Source organism: Acomys minous (assembly GCF_964271855.1).
Source record: "Acomys minous genome assembly, chromosome: 5".
In the NCBI taxonomy this organism is placed as follows: Eukaryota; Metazoa; Chordata; class Mammalia; order Rodentia; family Muridae; genus Acomys; species Acomys minous.
The window spans coordinates 109,134,520-109,156,849 of NC_140494.1; the positions used below are offsets into that span (position 1 = coordinate 109,134,520).

The 22,330-nt window shown below is 45.6% G+C and overlaps 1 protein-coding gene across 4 annotated transcripts in view; it reads left to right on the top strand.

Annotated features, from left to right (window-relative positions):
• The window catches only part of DRD2 (dopamine receptor D2), a 64,463-nt gene that overhangs the window by 16,487 nt on the left and 25,646 nt on the right, over positions 1-22,330 (top strand). The window lies entirely within an intron of this gene.

The window sequence follows — 22,330 nt, forward strand, 5'->3', positions numbered from 1 at the left end:
GAAAGCAATTAGTGCAACTGGGATCTGGGGCTTAAAGGGATTCACTGACCTGCTGGCATGGTGGCTAGTGTGGAGGAGCAAGATGGGAGAGTTTGGAGGAATACAGGTAGAGGAAGAGAGTCACTTGAACAGTTCAGAAAGAAGGGGTCCATGGGAACTTGAGGTCCAGAGTACTCAGTGATCCTAAGAGCTGGGTGCAAATGTTGGCATCCTTATATAGTTTCCAGGAACTCAGAGATTTGAGGTTGTTCATTTAATATCCATTTTACGAGCATTGATTTAGTACTGTCTGTGGACTAGGCCCACCTAATGCACTCATTTGACAGATGACCACACTAAGGCTCTGGTAGGCCAGGGCAATTGACTAAGACCCCAAACTCAGCCTTGTAAGTCTCAGTGTATGTCACACAAGCCAAGTTCTTCTCCTTCAGTCTGTAGAATGCTAAGGGTACCTGTGAATTCTCTAGGTAACACGTCCCTGTGTCTGGACGGGGCTTGACTATGAACAGTGTTTGTTTCCACAGGTCATTTTTACTGTTGCTAACTGATGTGGCAGGGCTAGAACGAGGAATAAGGACACTTCTGGATTCTTGTCATTGAGTTCAGCTTCACCAGAAGTGACAAAGGGAAGGCATGAGATGCAAGCTCCCATGGAGAAGAGAAATGACAGACAGACTAGTAGGGCCTGAGAGAGTTGGATTAAGTGTACCTAGCTGGCCAGTGTGCAAGGACATAGTTGGTACTTCTGGTGCCAAGGAGATGTTTTTTGTCATACCACTTGAGTGACACTCAACTCCAGAGAGAAGGCTGAATGGCCTCACTGTGGCAAGTGAGAGAATGTGTAAGAAAGGAACCGTGGTGGTAAGGTGAACCTTCATTCAACGCAGTGTTAGGACTAGAGTTCTCAAAGGCTCCAACTTGCATGTGGCTTGAAGCCTATGCTGACATCCTGACCTCTCCCCGTTCCTCATTTGTTCCAGCGTCTCTGGCTTCCATCTCTTCGGTATCCCTGAGCAGCCAGCTACCTGCCCTCTGCTACATCTCTCCATACGCGATCACCATGGTAATGTCACAGCCACTAAGCCTATGGTCCTGATGGAGGAGAGAGGAGAAAAGGGCAGAGGCAGGAGGGCACGTGGCTAGCGGTACCCATGTGCCATTTCTGAACATTGCAGCTGCAATGGACCATGAGGCAGTGAGGAGGGCCAGGGGGAGGGCCACACTCGGTGTCTCCGAGCACATTTCTGATCAGGGGAAAACAACAACAACAACAACAACAACAACAAAACAACCAAGTGGCTCTTGATCAGCTAGGGTAATTTCTGTGTCCAGGAGGCTCTTAGAGGTGAGCTATTTCTATTTGTGTCTGTGGGTCTTCCTTAGGTAGGAATTACATTCAGTTCAAGGGATACAACCCAGGTTCTGTGTGGTCCCAGAAAGCCCCTTGTGTCACGTAGTTTTCTTGTTGCTGGCATCAAGACAGAGTTTATTTTGCTTCATTGTTAGAGTGAGGCACAGTCCATCATCACGGTGGGAAAAGAGTGGTGGAGAGTGTGTGTCTTGAGGCTCCTCACTTCCTCATATATCTGCAGAACAGGAAGTAGAGAGATGAATGCCAACACCCAGGTGCCTTTTTCCTTTTCCTTCTTTCACTCAGTCCAGGACATCAGGCCACAGGAGGTGGCAGCCCCCCATCCAGGGCAGAGCTTACCACTCAGCTATCCTCTTATCCTCTGTGGGAAGGCCCTGACAGGTATACAAAGAGGTGTGTCTCAATAATGCCCTAGTTGTTTTTTTAATCCAAGCAAGCTGACAAAACTAATCAGCACACACATGCACACACACACACACACACACACACACACACACACACACACACACACATGCTCGTGTACACACACATACCTACCTGGTGGTCCTTAAGTACATCTCCAGACTCCATTCTGCCTGCTGGCAGCATCTTGTAAGCTCTTCAAGGCGTGGGGTAGTTGAGGACATGAGAGACATGGTTGCCTGAAAAGACTCAGGGTCCTCACTGAATGGCCACTGGCTGCTCTGGCCCTGGGAACAGTGTGACCAGGGTGAATTGTAATGATAGCAATAAGCCACTTGTCTGGACAGTCAATTTGATAGTGTCTCTAATGGCAGTCTCCAAGTTTCTGCCCTCCAGACAGAGTCTCTTGAAAACCTAACAGAATGGAAACAAAAAACAAAGAATGACAAGCAGGGCTCATCTTCCAGACCTGCAGCTCTGCCTGTGCGCACCCGACGCGTGGAGGCTCCCAGCCATCTCTGGAGTCTGCTGGTTCTAGTCTCACTTCTCCACCATAATTGACAGCCTGTGTGCATTAAACTTCCCTCTCTCTGCTTCCTTGTTTCTAGGAAGATGGGTGGGATTGGGTTGGGTCCTTTCCAGTGCCAAGAGACTGTCATGTCCAGCAGTTGTTCCTGTGCCACGTCCTTCCATCCAGAGCTGCTCTAGAGGTTCCCAAACCTTGCTCACACGTGGACATCACTAACCGCCAGCTTGAAGGCTAGGTACTTCTTAACCCGCCGAGGTATTCTATTCACACCACTCTGGGCATTTTATCTACAAGGCTTGGTGATGTATTCCTTTAATCTTAGCACCTGGCAGAGGCAGGCGAATCTCTGGCAGCCTGGTCTACATAGTGAGTTGCAGCCTTCCTGGAATTATATAGTGAGAATTTGTCTGAAGAAAGGAAAAAAATATATATCTTTAGAGTATTGGGAAGATGGAGACAAGCAGTCTGGCTTTTATTGGGTTTCATGATTCCGTGTTCTATGGAGAGACTGCCTTAAAAAGCAAGGTAGACAACTGTGGAGTGACAACAGATTGTTCTATGGCGCGCGCGCGCGCACACACACACACACACACACACACACACACACACACACAAAGAGAGAGAGAAAGAGAGAGAGAGACAGAGACAGAGACAGAGACAGAGACAGAGACAGAGACAGAGACAGAGACAGAGACAGAGGGCGTGCCATTTTCCTTATCCACACTTTTTAATTGTTGTGACAGTCATCATTACGGATAGAATTAATATTCCCATTCTTAGGGTGAGAATGTTGAGGCTCTGAGACCTTATGTGATTACACCGTAGACCACACTGGTGATGAGAGCTGAAGCTGGTATGGAGCATGGACTTGTCACCCCTGAGTCACATTAAATTCTGCCACATGCCACTCTGCTCTTTTCCACATTTGTGACTATGTACACCACAACTGCCTCTTTCTTCCCGTTGTCCCATTAGTGTCCCAGCACAGCAGATTAGTGAAGGCCCCTTAGGACCATTTGGAGAATGTCTCTATGAGAGAAGGAATAGGACATTCCAAAATTTAAAACACAGATAACTTAGAGACATAAAAACATGTGTAAGTACAGTTCACAGCACCATGGACAAAAAGAAGGGGCAGACCCATTGTGAATTCGCAAACTCTCTCGCACACCAAACACACTTAATAAATTGTATTTGTCTTTTTTAAAGAGCAGTAATACCCCTCCCTCCAAGATCATGAGCACATATCCTTTCAAATAAATTTAGGCTTTAATTTTGGCTGATGCTCTAGAAGGGAGCAAGAGGGATGCTCAGCCATTTCTCCTGCAGAAGCTGTTTGACACAAATTCTTTCTCGACTGCGCTTTCCTGATAAAATCTCTCTATTGGTCCAGACCTGGCATCCTACCTCACCCACACAGGCCAGAGAATACAAAATCCAAGGAGAAGGGAGCCGAGGAGGCGATGACTTCACAAAGCATTTGTAAAACGATGACACTTCTTGCTCTGCGCGCTACAGGGAAGTGTGTTTGCGCATGAGACCTGCTAAATGCCCAGGTTAGACACCACTTAATCAGCTGATCTGTGGCCTCCAGCAGTTGTTTTTCTAATTGCAGGTCTTGTCTGTGTCACTAGCTAGCTGGGAGCCCTCGGGGAGCTAAGTAATTATTATTTTTATTATTATCTTAATGTCTAGCCTCCCTCTGTACTGTACTGCCTTGTAGAACTCAAGTCTTAGGTAACAGTCCCCAGTGATGCTAGGGCCCTGACCAATCAGATCCCACCTGCTGTGGGGCAGCTTCCTAAACTGGCAGTAACTGGCTTTGTCTCTAATGAGCAGACCGAGGTGACAGAGCCTATGGCCGATTAGAACTGCTGCCTGCAAAGGAACCGGGATCAGCATTAAGCTAGTGGCCTAGAGAGCAGCCTCGGACAGCCCATAATTTCCAAATTAGATGCTTCTGAGGCCTGGATTATTTTGTGGTGCAGACAAAGCTCCGAGGCAGCTCTAGCAAAAGCTGGCAAAGGCAGACATAGAAATCTGACTGGGGAACTTATTTCATTCACAGCCAAGCAGGCCCAGCTCTAGCCCATTTCATTTAGATGCAAATGGGGCTTTGGTTGCCAGAATGTCCATGGATGCTTTGGTCCTGCTTCTGGGGGTGATGGTGTGTGTGTTTGTATGTGTGTGTGTGATATTTCAGAGCCTCATTTTGCCTTCTCAGAGTCTCTGACAGTTAGGAGGAGGTATTTGCCAGGGAGGTAGAGCTCGCTCGTTCTATTGCTGCAGGATTTCACTTGGGAAAAGTACTGAAAATGCTGAAGATTCACCTCAAAGTTCACTCACTGCCTTGGCACAAGAAGGGCCTGTGCAGGCCAGGAAGGACACAGGACACTGCTTCTGCATGCAGTGTGTATGCACATGCACACATATGCATGTATGTGTGTGTGTTACTGCATGTGCACATGTATGCATGTGTGTGACTGCGAGAGTGTGTGCCCAGGAATGCATATGTGTATGTGGGAGTGAGTACACCAGTGTATGCATGTGGACTCGTGTGTGTGTGTGTGTGTGTGTGTGTGTGTGTGTGTGTGTGTGTGTGTGTCTACTGTTCACTTCAGTTGAGACAGTGTCCCCTAGGGCCTAGAGTTCACCAAAGCAAGCTGTGTTGGCTGAGCACAGAGCCCCAGTGATCCTTTTCCGCAGGCTCTGGAGACTCGAGTTCTCATGCCTTTAGAGCAAGCAGCTTGAGCACTGCTTCCTCTTTCTCAAAATAAAAAAGAAAGATTTATTTCATAAAAAAAACAACTAGTTGTAGGCTTCTAGGACCCTCTGGATCCTTCTACTTTGCCATTCTCCCATGATTCTCTCATCTAGAGTCCCACTAGAATGTCCTCCCCTCTGTCTCAGTTTCCTGGTAAGTGAAGGCTTTCGTGGGACATGCCCCTTGGGCTAATATGCAGATATAAGTGAGTATATACCATTTGAGTCTTTCATTATGATAGGCAGATTTGGGCACAGGGGTCCCGCTCAAACTAAGGCACCAGCCAAGGACAATACAGGCAGTATACCTTAAACCCCTACCCAGATCTAGACAATGGACAGAACATTCTCCACAGTAGAGTGGAGAGTGGGATATTACTTTCTCACATACTCTGGTGCCTCACCTTTGACCATGTCCCCTGGAGGGGGAGACCTGGTGGCACTCAGAGGAAGGACAGCAGGTTACCAAGAAGAGACTTGCTACCCTATGAGCATATACAGGGGGAGGTAATCCCCCTCAGGAACAGTCATAGGGGAGGGGAATAAGGGGAAAATGGGAGGGAGGGAAGAATGGGAGGATACAAGGGATGGGATAACCATTGAGATGTAACAAGAATAAATTAATAAAGGAGAAAAAATTAAAAAAAAAACTAGGCATACATACCCGTGTGGTGATACATATTCAGGAGGGCAAGTATTTGTGTCGGCTAGAAGAGGTCATCAGATCCTCTGGAGCTGGAGTTACCAGCAATTGTGGGCTGCCTGACATGGGTGCTGGGAACTGAACTTGGGTCCTCTGAAAGAGCAGTGCGTGTTCTTAAGGGCTCCAACCTCTAGGCACTGTTTCTCACTGTAGAGCAAGGTCCTTCCTTAGCCCTTTGTCTCCTTCTGTAGTTAAATGCATGCACATTCACCAAATCGAGGCATTCTCTGTCCCTAGACTTTGTTCCTTTACCGGTCCAGTGTCAGTGGAAAGATAAGCTCTGATGTGATCACCAAGCCTCTCGGAGAGTGAGCGCCTCACGAATTGGGTTCACAGACTGTTAGGATTTACGCGTGGTCGGGATTCATATGTAGTCCCATCTTTCCAGGCATCACTTACCTCTCCCAACTGACTGGAAGGCACAAGGAGACACACTGTGATGTCTTTACATCGCTTTAGGGACCTGAGAAAAGGTTTGCACTCAGTAGGCATAGATAGGAGACTGTTGATAAATAAAACACATGCATTCATTTTCAAAACCTGGCTGCAGAGCTGGTTAAATCCTTTGAGGTCAGACTCCTGTCTCAGAGCTCCCATAGGTTCGGCTGCCCCTCAGATGATGTGCCCAGGGTCAACCATATCTATTTATTTAGGTGAGGGGTGGGGTACGAATTCCACTAGAAACTAAAGTTTTGTGTGTGTGTGTGTGTGTGTGTGTGTGTGTGTGTGTGTGTGGTGTATGTGTGTGCACATGTGTGTGTGCCTGCATGTGGAGGACAGAGGCCTTCCTCTAATGCTCTCTACCTTATGAGGTCAGGTCTCTCACTGAACCTGGGGTAACCGATCCAGCTAAGCTGAATAGCCTTAAGCTCTAGGGGTCCTCCAGTCTCCCCATCCCCAGTTCTGGGATTGCAGGCATGTGTCACTCTGTCCAATTTTGTTTTTATTTTTGTTTTTACATGGGCCATGGGCTAGAACTTGGGTCCTCCCATTTGTGCAACAAACACTTGACTGAACCATCTCTTCAGCCCAGTGATGGGTCACTTAAAGTGTACAGTTGAACAAGGTTAAGAATTATCTTGACTGCTGTACGGCAGCCTCCGGCACGCTTCTGCTGTGCAAGGTTGAACCTCTACATGATTGAACATGAGCTCTGCGTCTCCCCAGCCACCTGCACCTGTCACCACCCTTCCACTTTCTTCTCCATCAGTCTGACGACTGCAGACACTTTGTGCTAGTGCAATTGTATAGTATATCTTTTTTCCCCCTTAGTGTAATGTCCTCGAGATTCATCAGTGTTGGAGTACGTGGTAGGATTTCCCTTAAAATAAAAAAGCAATTAACAACTTTTAAAAATACTAGTCTTTTAGAGTAGTGTGTAAAAACAATTAGCTTCAACACAGCATCTTCATGTATAAATTCTATTGAACTTTATTCTTATTTGTTCACCTCCCCCATTCCTTCCCCTCCCAGCTCTCTTCCTTCCCTGGCATACAATTATTTTTATTGAGAGTGATAATTGCACATATTTAGGATGGCAGGATGAGGCTTTGACACACGTTTTATTGTAGAACGAGCAAAGCAGGCAAATTAATGTCTGTCATTTTCCATCACTTCTTTGTGATGAGAACAATTCAAATCTACTCTTTCAGATACGAGACAATACTCAGGGTATCCTATCAGTGACAATCATCTTGTCATGTGGTGGACAGCTAGAACGTAGTCCTCCAAGCTGGGACGACTTGGCATTCTTTGGCCAGCATTGATTTCCTGGCCCACTCCTCTCCTTCATCCTTTGTAGCCCCCACTCAGACTCCCTATTTTTCACAGTGATGCTTTTCTGATTGTTGACACAATGATCAGGTAATGTGTATCCCTCTATGGCTGGGGCATTACACACTATAATGCTCTCCACAGTTGTGTTGTTTCAAGTGAGAGCACTTTGGTCTTTTTAAAGGCTGCATAATATTCTACTGTATAGGCATACCACACATTTTTAAAATCCACTCAATAGATGTAGAAGCATAAACATGTTTTTGACATATGGTTATCAATTATGTGTGTGCATATCAGAAGCAAGACTGCTAAATCATGTGATAACTATATTTTGGTTTTTATTTGTTTAATTTATTTAGTCATTCAAAGTGTGTGTGTGTGTGTGTGTGTGTGTGTGTGTGTGTGTGTGCAGGCACACACACATTTATGAGTGCATGCACACACACATCTATGAGTGCATGCACATGTGCATGCATGCATGTGTACTATGATGTATATGTGGCAGTCACAGTGCAACTTGCAGCTATCAGTATTTTCTTTCTGCCATGTGAATCCAGGGATAGAAGCGGCCTTTCAGTCCTGTCAGAAAGTGCCTTTACCTCCTAAGCCATATTGCTGGCCCTACTTTAATTTTCTAGAAGCATCTTTGTCCCTTTTTCTAAAATGGCTATGCTACATCACATTTCATCCAATGTACAAAAGTTCACCTTTCTCTGTCCCTTCAACTTGTTACCTTCCACCATGTTGACAATAGCCACTCTAACAGTGTGAGATACCACCCTGTGGTTTTAACATTTCTTCTTCTTCTTCTCCTTCTTCTTCTCCTTCTTCTTCTTCTTCTTCTTCTTCTTCTTCTTCTTCTTCTTCTTCTTCTTCTTCTTCTTCTTCTTCTTCTCCTCTTCCTCCTCTTCCTCCTCCTCTTCTTCTTCCTCCTCCCCCTGTTCCTCCTCCTCCTCCTTCTTCTTCATTGTTTTTGTTTTAGTTTTTTGAGAAAGGGTGTCAATACTTCATAGGCCAAGTTTGTCTGGAACCAACTGGAACCAAGGAGCCCAGGCTTGCTTTAGTTTCTTTCTAAGTGCTAAGATAGCAACCATGAATGATTACACCTAGATTGAACTTTTTTTTTTCATTTGTTTGTCTGAGTTTTGTATGTCTTCTTTTGAGAAATATTCACTCAGGCTATCTCTATCTGTTTACAAAGTTGTGTGTATATTTGCCATATATGTGCAGGTGCCTGCGGAGGCCAGAAGAAAGGCATCAGATCCCCTGGGTTTGGAATCATAGGTAGCCATGAGCTGCCCGGTGTGGGTGCTGGGAATTCAGCTCCAGGCCTCTACCAGAACAGCAAGCACTCCCAACACCGAGCTTTGACCTCACCAGTATTTAGTGCTCACTGGTTTTCCTGCTACTAAAGAGTGTGGATTTCCTGTGTGTTTCGGGTGTGAACTCCTTGGCTGATAAAGGATTTGCAAACACTTCCTCATAATGTGCAAGCTCCATTCTTCCAACCCTTTCCTTTACTTTGCAGAACCTTTTGGCCTCATTTGAGCCTGTCTAGTTTTGCTTCTGTTGCCTGGGTTTTGGGGTCATGTGAAAGCAGGGTATAGCTGCCCAGTTCATATCTTGTTTTCTTTGAACAGCTTTACAGTTTTAGGTCACAGGGTTAAATTTTTAATCCATTTGGAGTCGATTGCTAAGTAAGGGGTGATGTAAGTGTCCTAATTCATCATTCCTCTTGCACATAATCAGTCGTCTTCAAAACCACTCATTAAAGAGACCTTTCTCTGTATTTGTGACCCACTCGTTGAAAATCAACCAAGAAAAGAGGGGAAGATTTTCTTCTGGTATCTCTGTTCGTTCCGCCAGGGCTTCTTTCCTTCCCAACGGCATATAACAATCTATCTGATGGACATCCGACACGTTATCATCTCTCCCCGGGCTGCTGAGGCTTCTGCTATTGTGAATGATGCTTCTACCAAGTGTGGGTGCGTTGTTCTTTCCATTCTTTTGAGTCTCTCCCCAGAAATGGATTGCCAGAGCTTACGATCCCAGTTGTAGTTTTTCGAAGAACCCCTTGCTGTTCACTGCAGCAGTGGCACCGCTTCACAGTGGCGTTAAGAGGTTTACAAGGATTCTGACCACCCTACACCCTTGCCAATACTTACTTGTTCTCTCCCATTTTCCTGCAATGGCCACAGTAACCAAGTCAGCTGATGAGTCTACTTCTGTCCCGATTGAAGCTAAGTGTCTTCTCGCAGGCTCATCCTTTCTGATGGAGCTGAACAAGGAGCCTCCAAGTCGTTAATAAAAGAAACAGATAGCATGGGGTTGCTGTGGTCCTTGGCCTAGGTTGAGAGAGCCCTGAGACTTTTTTGGGAACCTGTATAGAGGTGGTTCTTCTCCTCGTTTCCTTTTCACCAGGGCAAGGTAGAGGTAATGGGCTGACCCCTCAGCAAGCAACTGATGGCCAGAGGGTGGATCACAAGAAAAGATGGGATTCTGAGTGGACTGAGTTCCTTAACAACTCAGACTTTTATTTTCTCACCTGTGAAAAAGATTCATTTAGGAGTGTTTTAATAGCCAACCCACTGAGAACAAGTAATACTATCATGTGTGGTGCTTGGTAGTCTCGTTGTACAAATATCCTAAGTGCAGCTGCTAGCAAACTGCAGCAAACTGCCTGCCAGACACCCGCGTGCCAAACTGCTGCAGAAAGCGGTCTGTACAGTTGAGTGTTTGCACACCATCCCGGTACCTGTGATAATGCCTTTCTTGGCGTGTGTGGTGAGCGAGGCTATTGCTCTGCCGAAGCAGAGGAACTTTGTGTGACCTACACACCAAGATAGGTCACTCAATTCTATGTTTATTCAACAAATATATGCTGTCCTTCTGTTATGTACAAAGCTGCGTTCTAGTGGCAGAGCATAAAGACTGGAGGGACAAGCCAGATGCTTTGTAAGTCCCGTGACCCAGCATTGCCTTCAGGGATCCCAGCCTGGTCACAGGGCCTCTGGGTGCTGTCACCTCATCATGGGCTGTGTTAATCACTTTACCCTTGTTTTTAACTTGAGCTGTGATCTTCTGGAAGAGCAGACTCTGTCTAGTTTCTTTTGGTATTCACACTTACTGGCATTTTTAAAGTATTCAACAGATATACCCAAAGGGGTAAAACCTACAAATCTGAATCAGGATAATAGATGAAAAGTAGGTAATCACAAATACAGTAATTAACAGTGGGTGCAAAGCCCACGGCTTCAGAGAGGTTTAAGCTAAGAGAATTATTACTATACAATACCTATGGTATACCATGCACTGATAAAATCACTCAACACCCTGCCCTGTACCGCAGCTAATCTTTAATGGCTCCGTCTTCATATTTCCCCATTGCTGCCAGTACTGTTCCCAGTACCTTCACTTCCTACGGGAGCGAAAGGAGCAGCAGAAGCTAAGAAGGCACCGCTGAGTTCTTTGCTGTTGGCATTGTATGCGGAGAGGCCAGATTCCGAGCCTGATATTCGTTGTCCCATTAAGTAAGAAAGCAACTGTTACTTTCCTTTGATAAAACTGGGGCTTTGGAGGGAAGGGGAGGAGAAACACACACACACACACACACACACACACACACACACACACACAGAGAGAGAGAGAGAGAGAGAGAGAGAGAGAGAGAGAGAGAGAGAGAGAGAGAGAGAGAGGGACACCCGTAGCTAACAAAATGCAGAGCCAAGGTGATGACCCAGACCTTCTAATTCTTGATCAAATGACCAGCAAAACCAAGCGTGGTCTGCAGTAGTCTAGACAGCAAGGGCTGGCTCTGAGAAGGGAAACGCTGACGTCAGGCAGTCAGAGAAGCTTGTAGATGTGCGGGCATTTGTGCTCTGGGGAGCAAAAGGCTCACTTGATCAGCAGGTGCTATCTCCCACCTTCTAGCTCTGAGCACAAACAGACACACACACACACACACACACACACACACACACACACGCACGCACACACACACACACACACACACACACACATATACACACACACTCACGCACATGCACAAGCACACACGCATGCCTGTAGGTACCTGTGGCCCTGCCCTCACTCCCCAGTGTGGAGAGCAAAGGAAAAGCTTTAGGCAAAATTCCCCCCATGTAATGAGACCAACAGGCGGGGTAGCTGTTGTCTTTCGCATGTGTTTGTTTTCTAACTACAGGTACCTAAAGAAGCCACCTGTCCCCAGGCTGTGCTGACAACACTGGCCTTTCTCATAGTGTGGCTGTGTTGTCTGAGACTGGATGGTGTCTATAGTCCACATACACGGGCAGGCTATCCTGCAGCCTTCAGGGTTCTGATGGGTGGCTGATAGGAGTTCATTGTGCTGGGCTGTGGGGTCTATGTAGGGGAGGGGGAGACATCAGACATTATTCTGCCTTCTTATCCAGCCTGCCGAGTCCTCCACAGGTGTTTATCTTTTGAGTCACGTAAACTGTTAAAGTAATACTTTTCAAAAGGTTAAAATCCTATTTCTCAAACGTGTACGTGCCAAAGATTTGCATAATTCATTAGCTGGGGAGCTTGTGAGATGACACAGCTGGCTTTTCAGAAGGATATAAGAAATGCCTGTGCTGAGTGACAGGGACATGCCTGTAATCCCAGCACTCCAGAGGCACAGGCGGGGGGAGGAAGGATGGTAGGGAGTTCAAGGCCAGCCTACATTACATAGCGTCTATCTGGCTAGCCTGGGTTATATAGCAAGACCTTGTCTCAGAAAACTCAAAGAATGCCATGGCTAGGGAGGGGCTTCTTAGGCCCCAACCCTAGCTGGCAGCTAGTGGCTATTGGGAGAGAGGGATCCTTTCCTTCAGCAGCAAAGCCACTGGGAAGTTGCCTGTACTCTAGTAAATACCTGCTTGCTCACTCACATGCAAGCCTCCCTAACTAAGCTCAGTGAATCACACATATGAAATAAACACATTGTGGTAGGAAGGGGGGGTCTTCTTGGGGAGAAGAGGTTCAGAGGAAGTAGAAGGGAGTAAGAGAGGGGAATGGTGGGTATGAACATGGTCAGAATAGATTTGATACATAGATGTAATTGTCAAGGGGTAAACAAAATGCTGTTTTAAAAATAAGCAAGGTATATGTATATTAACACATACATATCAGTGGAAGAAGCTGGAAGGAGATTGCTGTAAAACTCAGTGTTCTATAGATTATAGAATTCAACACAAAGTGTGGGGCTATCTTCATCTTTTGGGGTAGTAATTGCTCTTATGTTTTCAGGTCTTATTCTTGTTCACATCTACCATATTGGGAAAACCTTATGTGCAGTAAACCCTAAACACATAAAATGCAGCTCCCTAGATTGCCATGACCCTTAAGATAGCCTCTTAGCAGCTCTAAGAGATTCAACTGGTCATGTGGTATGGAGGATTCTCCAAATTGCTGGATATGTTTATCTGAGCTATGAATTCTGAAGCCAGAGAAATAACGAAAGGCTCGTTTGGGGGACCTTCTGACCCACTGGAAGAAGGATCTAAGATAAAGCTAATCGACTGTATTATCTTAAGTATGTCAGTGGGCTAGAGACCCATAGTGATGTCTTGGACCACCTGGAACTAGTGTATTCACAGCCACTTCCCAATACACCCAAAGACTGTTTGCTTCCATTTTGTCATGTGAAGTTATTCTGTGGAGTTCAGAGGTCCCTCTGAGGAATGCTGACAAATAATAGCTCACCCAGTGACTTTGGACAAGGAAGCTGTAACTTTCCTCAAGAGGACCTGGCCTCCCTAGGAATGATGGAAGATCATGACTGTTTTGGTGATTCGAAGATGGCATCTGTCCATTTGATCTAGAATTCTTCTGCCTCTAGAGACTTCAATAGACTATCTCTCCATTTCTCTTATAAAGTATCAAGATCAGCAGCCAATGCCACAGGCCTCAGACTGTCCTAATAGCAAAGCTCCATTGTCCATTCCAGCCTGGAGAGAATGGAGAATCTAGGGAAAGGGTTATAGAGAGAGTATTGCCTCTTTTACTAACTAGATGAAAGATTCTGGGCAAATTCATTTGCCTTTTTGAGGAAACTTTCTTCAATGCCTAAAGAGGGCCCTCGTGAGGACTTGGGGGAGTCCATTCTCTTTAGCTGGGCTACTGTGTGGCTTTGTATGGAGGGAGCAAGCTGGATCTGCCCCAGTGGATGAGCTTTGGCCTTCAGGGTACTACCAGCCAGTTACAACCATATCCAAATAAGGGGGTTTCAAACAAAAGCTCACATTTCTGTGTTCATCGGAAATATAGGAAGCTCTCTCTACTTTCAACAGCTGGTGACACACTTGTCTAAGTCTATTCACTTGCCAGATATGAAGGCCATTTCTGACCTTACCTTCACTCTCACTCCAGCTTAAAATCTTGGGCCTAACCCCCTAAAATAGCTGTCCCTTGGGAGACAGCATCTTTTGTTGTTGTTGTTGTTGCTTGTTTGTTTTTTTCAAGACAGGGTTTCTCTGTGTAATAGCTGTAGCTGTCCTGAAACTCTCTTTGTAGACCAGGCTGTGATCACAGAGATCACAGGGACATCCCTGTCATGTCGGTCACTCTGTGTACTTGTTACTTTATGCTGCCGTGATTACATGCCACACATAAATAAATTGCACCAAGGAGGAATGTATTTTGCCTTATAGGTTGAGAGGGGTCTTATATCATGGGAGAGCATTGAACTGGGCAAGAAGTAGAGAAAAGGAGCATGGGAAAGGGTCAAGGCAAGGTATAGCTCACCACAGGTGCACCACCCCCAGGAGCCCACTTCTGTCACCTGGGACCTACCTTCTACCTTCTCTATATCATGCCATCAACTTACGGCTCTGTCCAGTGATTCATTCTTGGTTAGGTCAGAGCCTCATCATCTAACTGTTTCTGGAAATGCCCTCACGGGTACTGCCAGAAATGAGCCTCTGTAATGATCTAAGTGTCTGTCGGTCCAGTCAAGTTGACTACAGTGTTAACCACCACATCATGCTAGCACAGGCCTGCATTTGCTCAACCCACTTCACTGAATGTTTTCTACAGCCACTGGGAAGACAGTGTTCACCACTTGCACTTGCCTCATCTATTGGCCCCAACCGAAAGGAAGCTGGCAGATCACTGCTCATGTGCGCTACACAGATGCTTGACATTTCAAAATGGAAGGGATGCCCAGATGTTCCTTCTCTACCTGCCTAACTTCCCCAGGACGTGCCAGGTGGCCTCTTTCCCCAGGGATCCAGGATGTTTGTCCACATGTCATCTCTTCTAAACCCTCAGTCAGAACACAAGGGAGCAGAAGGAAGAGTGCACTATGAGCTCACTAGTCAGGGCTTCCCTCAGGAAATCAAAGGGCTAATGGGATTTAGACACCTGGGAGTGGAGAAATAGTGACACTCAAGTTGAGGGACCACGCAGGTGATACAACATGTGGAGGCAGGAAAAGCCACAAAACAGACCAGCCCCAGATACAGTCTTGCCTTTCCATAAGAGAAGAGACAGAAGCTTAATTTAGGAAGGCAGAATTGACAATACAAACCTAATGCTGTGGCTTTGGCAGTGGGTAGGAGTGAATGAAAGGACTTCCTGATTTCAGTCCAATCCAAGCTCTAGGCCTGTGGGTCTGGCTTCACTTTCACAGGCTACATTTGGCACTGATCAGTCAAAGGGGCCAGGGAGTGCCAACCCTGCTGTTGATGGATTTTCATGCCTAGGGACAACCCACATGAGATTGAGGAAGGAATGGAACAGGTTGCTGTGTGGTGGCTGGAGCTGCTCCCGTGAAGACAGGCATGGGCGCCACAGAACAGAATATGGCTGGGAGTCACTTCAGCCCGCTCCTTTCTCAGTCCAGGCCCTAGGTATGTGTGATGCTGGAGCACTGACCTGGCATAGGCTGAGTCTTCAAGGGCTGTAAGATCCTTTCCCAGAGCCAGAGGCCTTCTGTGCAGGTCTGTGTTTACTCAGTGTTTGTTGAGCTGCCTTCTTGGCTGGGTACTAATCCTTCTTAGTCATCAAAGCCGCAGCAGCCCTGGTTGAAAAGTAAAATCAAGCCTTAAGTATGCCCTTTCAACCTCTGCCTCCAGCATCGCAGATGTGGCACGGCACTGTGCTTTTCCTCTTTGGATGCAGGATAGCTTGTGCCTGCTTTATGATGCCTAGTAGTGACCATGCTTCACCAAAGCTGTTTTAATACTTTTACTCTGAACATTTTATTTCCAGATGATGGCTAATAATAATAATAATAATAATAATAATAATAATAATAATAATAATAACAATACCATGCCAGGTACCATAATAATTACAGAACCATGCTGTTTTATGGGAATTTGTTTTTATTTTTTGTTCCTTTTAATAGTGTGAACTAGTTCTCTCTACAATTTTGTTCAGGTGACTGCAGAGCCTGGAAAAGCTGTTGCGGATATATATATACATATATACATATATGTGTGTGTGTGAATCTTATTTATATGTTTATACAAAAATATATATATGAATTTGAATTTTTGGAACTTTAGCTGTGCTGTTAATTTTGTAAAAAAGAAATCTCCCAGTTTACTGTGTTGAGTTAGTATTTACAGAAATTAACAGTCATATGGTCTATGTCTTAGTTACTTTTCTATTGATGTGATAAGATACCAAGACCAATGTAACTTATAGAGAAAAGAGTTTACTGGAGGCTTATAGTTTTAGGGGGTTAGAGTCCATGACCTAGTAGGGAGCATGTCAGCAGGCAGGCAGGCACAGTGCTGGGGCAGGAGCTGAGAACTTGAATTTTGATTACAAGCATAAGACAGAGAGAGGTAACTTGCACAGGGGCCATGCTAATTTTCTCTGTATCGTTCCCATTTTAGTATATGTGCTGCTGAAGTGAGCAAGACAGGTAACTTGGGATAGTGTCAGATTTTGAAACCTCAAAGCCAGCCTCAGGTGACACATTTCTTCTAATCCTTCCCAAACAGTTTCTCTTAATTAGCGACAAAGTATTGAAACATATGGATTTAGGGGATATAGGGGAGCCTTTCTTATTGCAACCACTATGCTCTCAAAACATTAAGTTTCATTTCTCCCCATTCATACAGGGATAACGCACTGCATTAAGTATGTAAGTTCTTATTTTTGTGGGTTTGATTATAGAAAATAACTAAGTATGCTTGAATTTTAAAAAAATCACAGACAAGTCAGTGGTAGCCAGTCAGGAATTCTGCCCCACCATCCCACGCACACATTCAGCAGGTAACTGTGATGGCTTCCTGTTCTCGGTGACACTATGACACCACATCTGTTCCTGACCATCTGTTTACTACGAGAAGGCCAAGGCTACTGGAACCTGGTCTGGAGGTGGTGGAGAGAATACAGGTTAGAGCCCATGGATTCTCCATGTGATCAATCATTTCTCCAAGGCATGGTCTGTGGAAGCCGACTGCATCCTGTTCCAAGAGAGACAGCAGCATGCCTGCTTGCATCAGTGCTGAGGAATACTGCAGGCTTCTCAGCCTTGTGTTCAGAGGTACCTGAGTCAATCAATACTGGAGGACTCAATCACAGGACTGATTTCAGAGGCTTATTGTATAGGTCAACAGCCGCATGGTAACAATGTCTCCGCACATCCCATCTTACTTTGAGAGTACAGTGGGTGGCCTTGTGCTGGAGGAGACCAGGACTTTTCTAGTAGGTAGCTCAGGTTTTTAGTCCTCCACTGTTGCTCACTAGCCGTATAATACTATTGGCCTCCCTTGGACCTCCTGCTTCGTCGGTAATAAAAGGGTTAGTAATATTTACCACTTACGCCTCTTTCAGGGCTGGAGAAAGAGGTGTGCCTATTGGGCAACATGGTGCTCACTGCCTGATGAACCATCTTGCGCTGTTATTATCACTCTTACTGTTGTCTTAATGGTAAACAAGAATCCATTTTCTCCAGCATTGGCCACAGGGACTCTCAATGCGAACGGAAGAGACTCATCTTAGCAGAAATGACATGGCAACCACTCTGATAACAAGAACCTGGCAATTAGAGGCTAGGTCCAGGCTAGCCCAAAAGATCGTCTAATATCCATTAGAGATCTGGAAGGACTGAGTGGATGGCTGGAACTGAAGACCAAGTGGGAGCCTGGCCGAGAACAGGACATTAGTGGAAAAACTGACAAAGTGCCCAGAATAAAAAAAAAATCTGCCTTTTTGTTAATAGTATCTAACAACAGTTTCATGGTTGTGTAAAAATGATAATAGGGAAAGCTGGGTGAAGAGTGTATCAAAGCTCTCTGAACTGTTCTTGCAACCTTCTGTAAGTCTAAAGTTACCTCAGATAAAGCACAGGTGTCAAGCTGGCCATGGTGGTACATGCCAACAATCCCAATACTAAGGAGGCTCTGGAAGAGAATAAAAGTTCAAGGCCATCCTTGACTACTTAAAGAGCGTGAGGTCAGCCAGAAGCATATGAGATCCTATTCCAAACAGACAGACACAGACAGAGCTGCAGCTGCCCCAGAATGGTCAGGTGACATGCCTCCTCTGACACTCAGTCATCTGTGCAAAGGGGCAGCGTCACAAATTCTCAGCTCTCCAGGAAACAGCATTCTCTCCACTCCCACCTGCAGGCAAAAAGATGGCTCTCTGCCAATCCTCCACACCTTCCTTCTCCCACTTGGAGCCATTCCCCTCTTTCTCCCTGCCTTTCATGACCTTTGAGACCTTTGGAGAGCTGTGGTGAGGCGTTATCAAGGCTGTGACAGCTACTTTGAACATCTGTGGCGAGGCGGGCACTGCAGACCTCGGCAGGTTTGCTCTCATACACTTTGCTGGATTATATTTTTTTTTCCTGCTGCCAGAGATACTGCTCCTGCCAAGAATCTGCCCCGAGGAGCGACAGATCCTACACAGCTACAAGAGTGGCAGCAAGTTAATCTGTTTAGCTTGCTACATTAGCCATGGCACCTTCCCTTTGCAGGAGGTGAGTCCCTTTTCCTTCTCACCCTGGCGGCCAGCTTGTGCTCGCAGTCACTCTAACTGAACAGACTCTCTAAGGACGAGAGGACTAGCCCATCCTCCTTAGCGCTGCACTCTGGGCTCTTAATCAAGGCTGCAGATAGGATGGGTTCAATAAGATGTACTGAATCAATGGAGAATCATTATAATCAGCATTAGCAGCCACCCCTCCTACAGAAGTCCTCTGTATTCATTACTGTCCTAATTACTGTTACAAAGTATCCCACAGAAGCAACTTAGAGAAGGAGTGGTTCCCTTCTCTTCTCTTCTCTTTTCCTCTCCTCTCCTCCTCCTCTTCCTCCTCCTCCTCCTCCTCCTCCTCCTCCTCCTCTTCTTCTTCTTCTTCTTCTTCTTCTTCTTCTTCTTCTTCTCTCTCTCTCTCTCTCTCTCTCTCTCTCTCTCTCTCTCTCTCTCTCTCTCTCTCTCAGTTTTAATGATGCAAACCATTGGGGCAGGAAAGCCAGCGGATACGTTGTAACCTCAGAGGGTAGTGAATCTCTTGTTCGCTTGCTTTCTGCCTTCTGTCCAATCCAGGACCCCAGCCCATGGGATGTTGTTGGCCAATATTTAGGGTTGGTCTTCTCACCTCAATAACCCGATCTAGAAGCTTCCTCAAAATGACAGCAGTCTGTATCCTAGATGCTTCTAGATCCTGTCAGGTTGATAATATTTTATTAACTATCACACCCTTTTATTCAATATGCTTCCTGGGCTCATTGAAAAGGGACTTAGAGAGAGGACTTACTAACAAGTAATACATTAATCATTGCATTATACCTTAGAGCACTCATGTATGTTCATGTTCATCTTCCAAATTATTTGGGTACCTCTTAGGTCCTGCCTTTACGCCTGAGTCCACTATTTGAATTTAATTCAAATTATTTGAAGTAGTATAGCTAAGTTTTTTTCTCTTTTTACAAATTCCAATATTTTTAAAGAAAGTAAATTTCCAAAAACATATAGATTTTAAACAATTTTTTAGAGTGATCTCATTACTTTGTAACTAGTCAGGATTCCCTGCCACCCAGCCTTTTTTCTTTTGTTTTTGTTTTTTCATCTCTTTTTATAGTTTTAATTAAAAAAAATTTCATGTGCAATTTTTCTTTGTCAGAAAACTTTTCCCATGCATTCCATTTCATTGTCATGGGTCAATAACATAAGTTGGTGCCTGTATATCATGGCAAACTGAATTAATGACAGTTGTCAAAAAAAAACCCCTTGGGCCTAGAAGGATTAGCTACCGTTGCTGGATTGGTGGAGATTTACCAGGTAGCCGCAGCCTTGTTTCCCCCTGCCTGTCTTCTCTGCTCTCCAGCTCTTTTTCTATAACAACATGGACTGGTTCTGTGTTAGGGGCCATTCAAGGTAGCCACCATCCAAGGGTTTATATTGCAAGTGCCTGACTCATTGTAAGCCTATTTCTTTTTTGGGGAGGGGAGGTTGTTGTTATGAGTTTGGTTTTCTGAGACAGGGTTTCTCCATGTAGCTTTGGCTGTCCTCATATTGTAGACCAGGCTGGCCTCGAACTCAGAGAGATCCTCCCCACCTCTGCCTCACAGAGTGTTGGCATTACAGGTGTGCACCACTGCGCTCTATACATAAGCCTGTTTCCTATATCTCTCCAAGTATTGACTTGATGGGCAGAGCCCTGGATCCTCCCAAAGACTGTGCATGATGGACAGAGCTCTGCGCCTTCCCTGGGATTGTTTATGACGGGCATCACTTTGCATCCTTCCAGCAACTTGTTTTCTTTCCTGAAATAATGATTGGAAAGTGGAGACATTCTCACACATAAGGTCTTTCATTAGCCATTGCTGCACACTCGTTCCACTCCAGCAAATTCTAGGTGGCTAAGAGCGAATATAACAGAATCCTTGCCGTTAATGACCCTAAGACACGGGATAGACAGACGTGTGGATTGCACTGCCCCAGCACCAGTAACATTTATATGCTGTGACTCTGAAGGAGTAAGTAAATAATTCTTCCAGGAGCGATCACAGCCACCTTCCTGGAGGAGGCAGCCTCTGATCAGCGATAGATCTGTAGAGAGAAAGGAATTTGACGTTGTTCCTTCAAATAAACCAATTGTACCAGTGAGCATGCTCGCGGGCTTCCTCCCTGACATGGAACTGGCAGGGACTAGTGGCTGAGTGCGTGTTACATGTTCTATCATCAGGATCCTGGTGAGGAGTAGAATCTTTGGACCCTGTGCCACGCAGCGATTCTTAGCATTCCGGATAAGGAAAGGGGATGAGGTAGCAGGTGCCAGTCATTCCTCGGAGGTTTCAGTTCTGCAGCGTAAACACAGCAGCAAAGACAGCAGGCAGGTCCCACCCCAGGTCACCAGTAGCCCTGCCTATTAGGCTGGAGTTCCAGGCAGATGCCAGCCCTCTGCTTGTCACATGCTAGGAAGATGGACTGTTTTGTTTCAGCCTGCAGTGTGCGTGCATTCCAGTTCCTGGAAAGATAGCCACTTTCTAGGCTACTGATGTAATTAGACCATCAGCCACAGAGAATCTAAAGCAAATTCAACTTTCGAGGAGGGAGGTTTAATTATGATGATGATGATGATGATGATGATGATGATGATGATGATGATGATATTTCTACTATCATTTGGAAGGCCAAAGGGAAATAGTTGTGAGACTCAGCTCCTGTCTCCACAGAGGGCTGGAGAGGTATACAAAATCACTGCTGTGCTCAAAAGGCGCAGAGTAACTTCCGGCCTCCCCAACCCCATCCTTCTGCTGTTACCCTTTGATAGGTAGAAGGGTTCAAGGGGTGCCAGAGTCCCGTTCACACACAGTCTTTGTTTTTCAGGAGCTGTCCAAGTGCGTTACCCTAAAAGCATAAAACAGGAGACACATCTTAGATGCTTTGTGGAACCCGACAGGAAATATGAACTGGATGAAACCAGTTGGTTGTAGGGTTATAAGCATTGGTAGTGTCCGTGGTACACCCAAGAGCTTGTGTCCCCAGCCAGCTAAGACTTGGTGTCACGACATGTGAGAAGTCCTTTTCCCAAATTCTTGAGGTCTAAGCTATTCCAAGATGAGGCAATTGATGAGAACATAGTGGGGGTTGTGGGATAGAAATGGCAGCCATCCCTTCTCATATCCTTGGAATCCCATCAAAGCGTATGCATGGCTCTCCCTGTGCCTTCTTCAGTCTTGTGTGTCTTGGGCAAAGCTGCCTCTCCCTGGCTCCAGCATGTCCCTGCCATTCAAGAACGCTGGTCCAGAGCCAGGTGTGGCACATTCCGTGATTCCGGCACTGAGGAGGTAGAAGGAACAGCATCCGGTGTTCAACATATGCAGTTCAAAGCCAACTCTAGGGCATATAGGACCATGTCCAAAAATAAACTAAACAAATACATAAACTGACCCAGTATTTTAAAAAAAACCTTAGCATCCATTAAATAAGAAAAGTTACAGATTCATATTTTAATATGAAATCTCCAAATGTTAAATGTTGGCATTGCATTCTTTTTTCCCCACAATGCTGTGCGAGTCCAACACATTCCATCTGCAAATTAAATGTGGACCGAAGGCTGTCAGGTTGCACATTTGAGCCGAAAAGAATTAGCAAGCATTGCTGGGTTGGTAGAGACTGCAAGGGATCGGTAGCCTTGATTGCTGCAGCCTCGTATAACTGGCCTCTATCTTCTCCCATATACAAACACAGACAGACGTTTGTTGTGGACGGTTTAAGGTGGCTACTGCCTGAGAGCTTATGGTAAGTGGGTGGGTGACTCAGTTTCTCAGATCTGCAAAGGCTGGACTTTCTC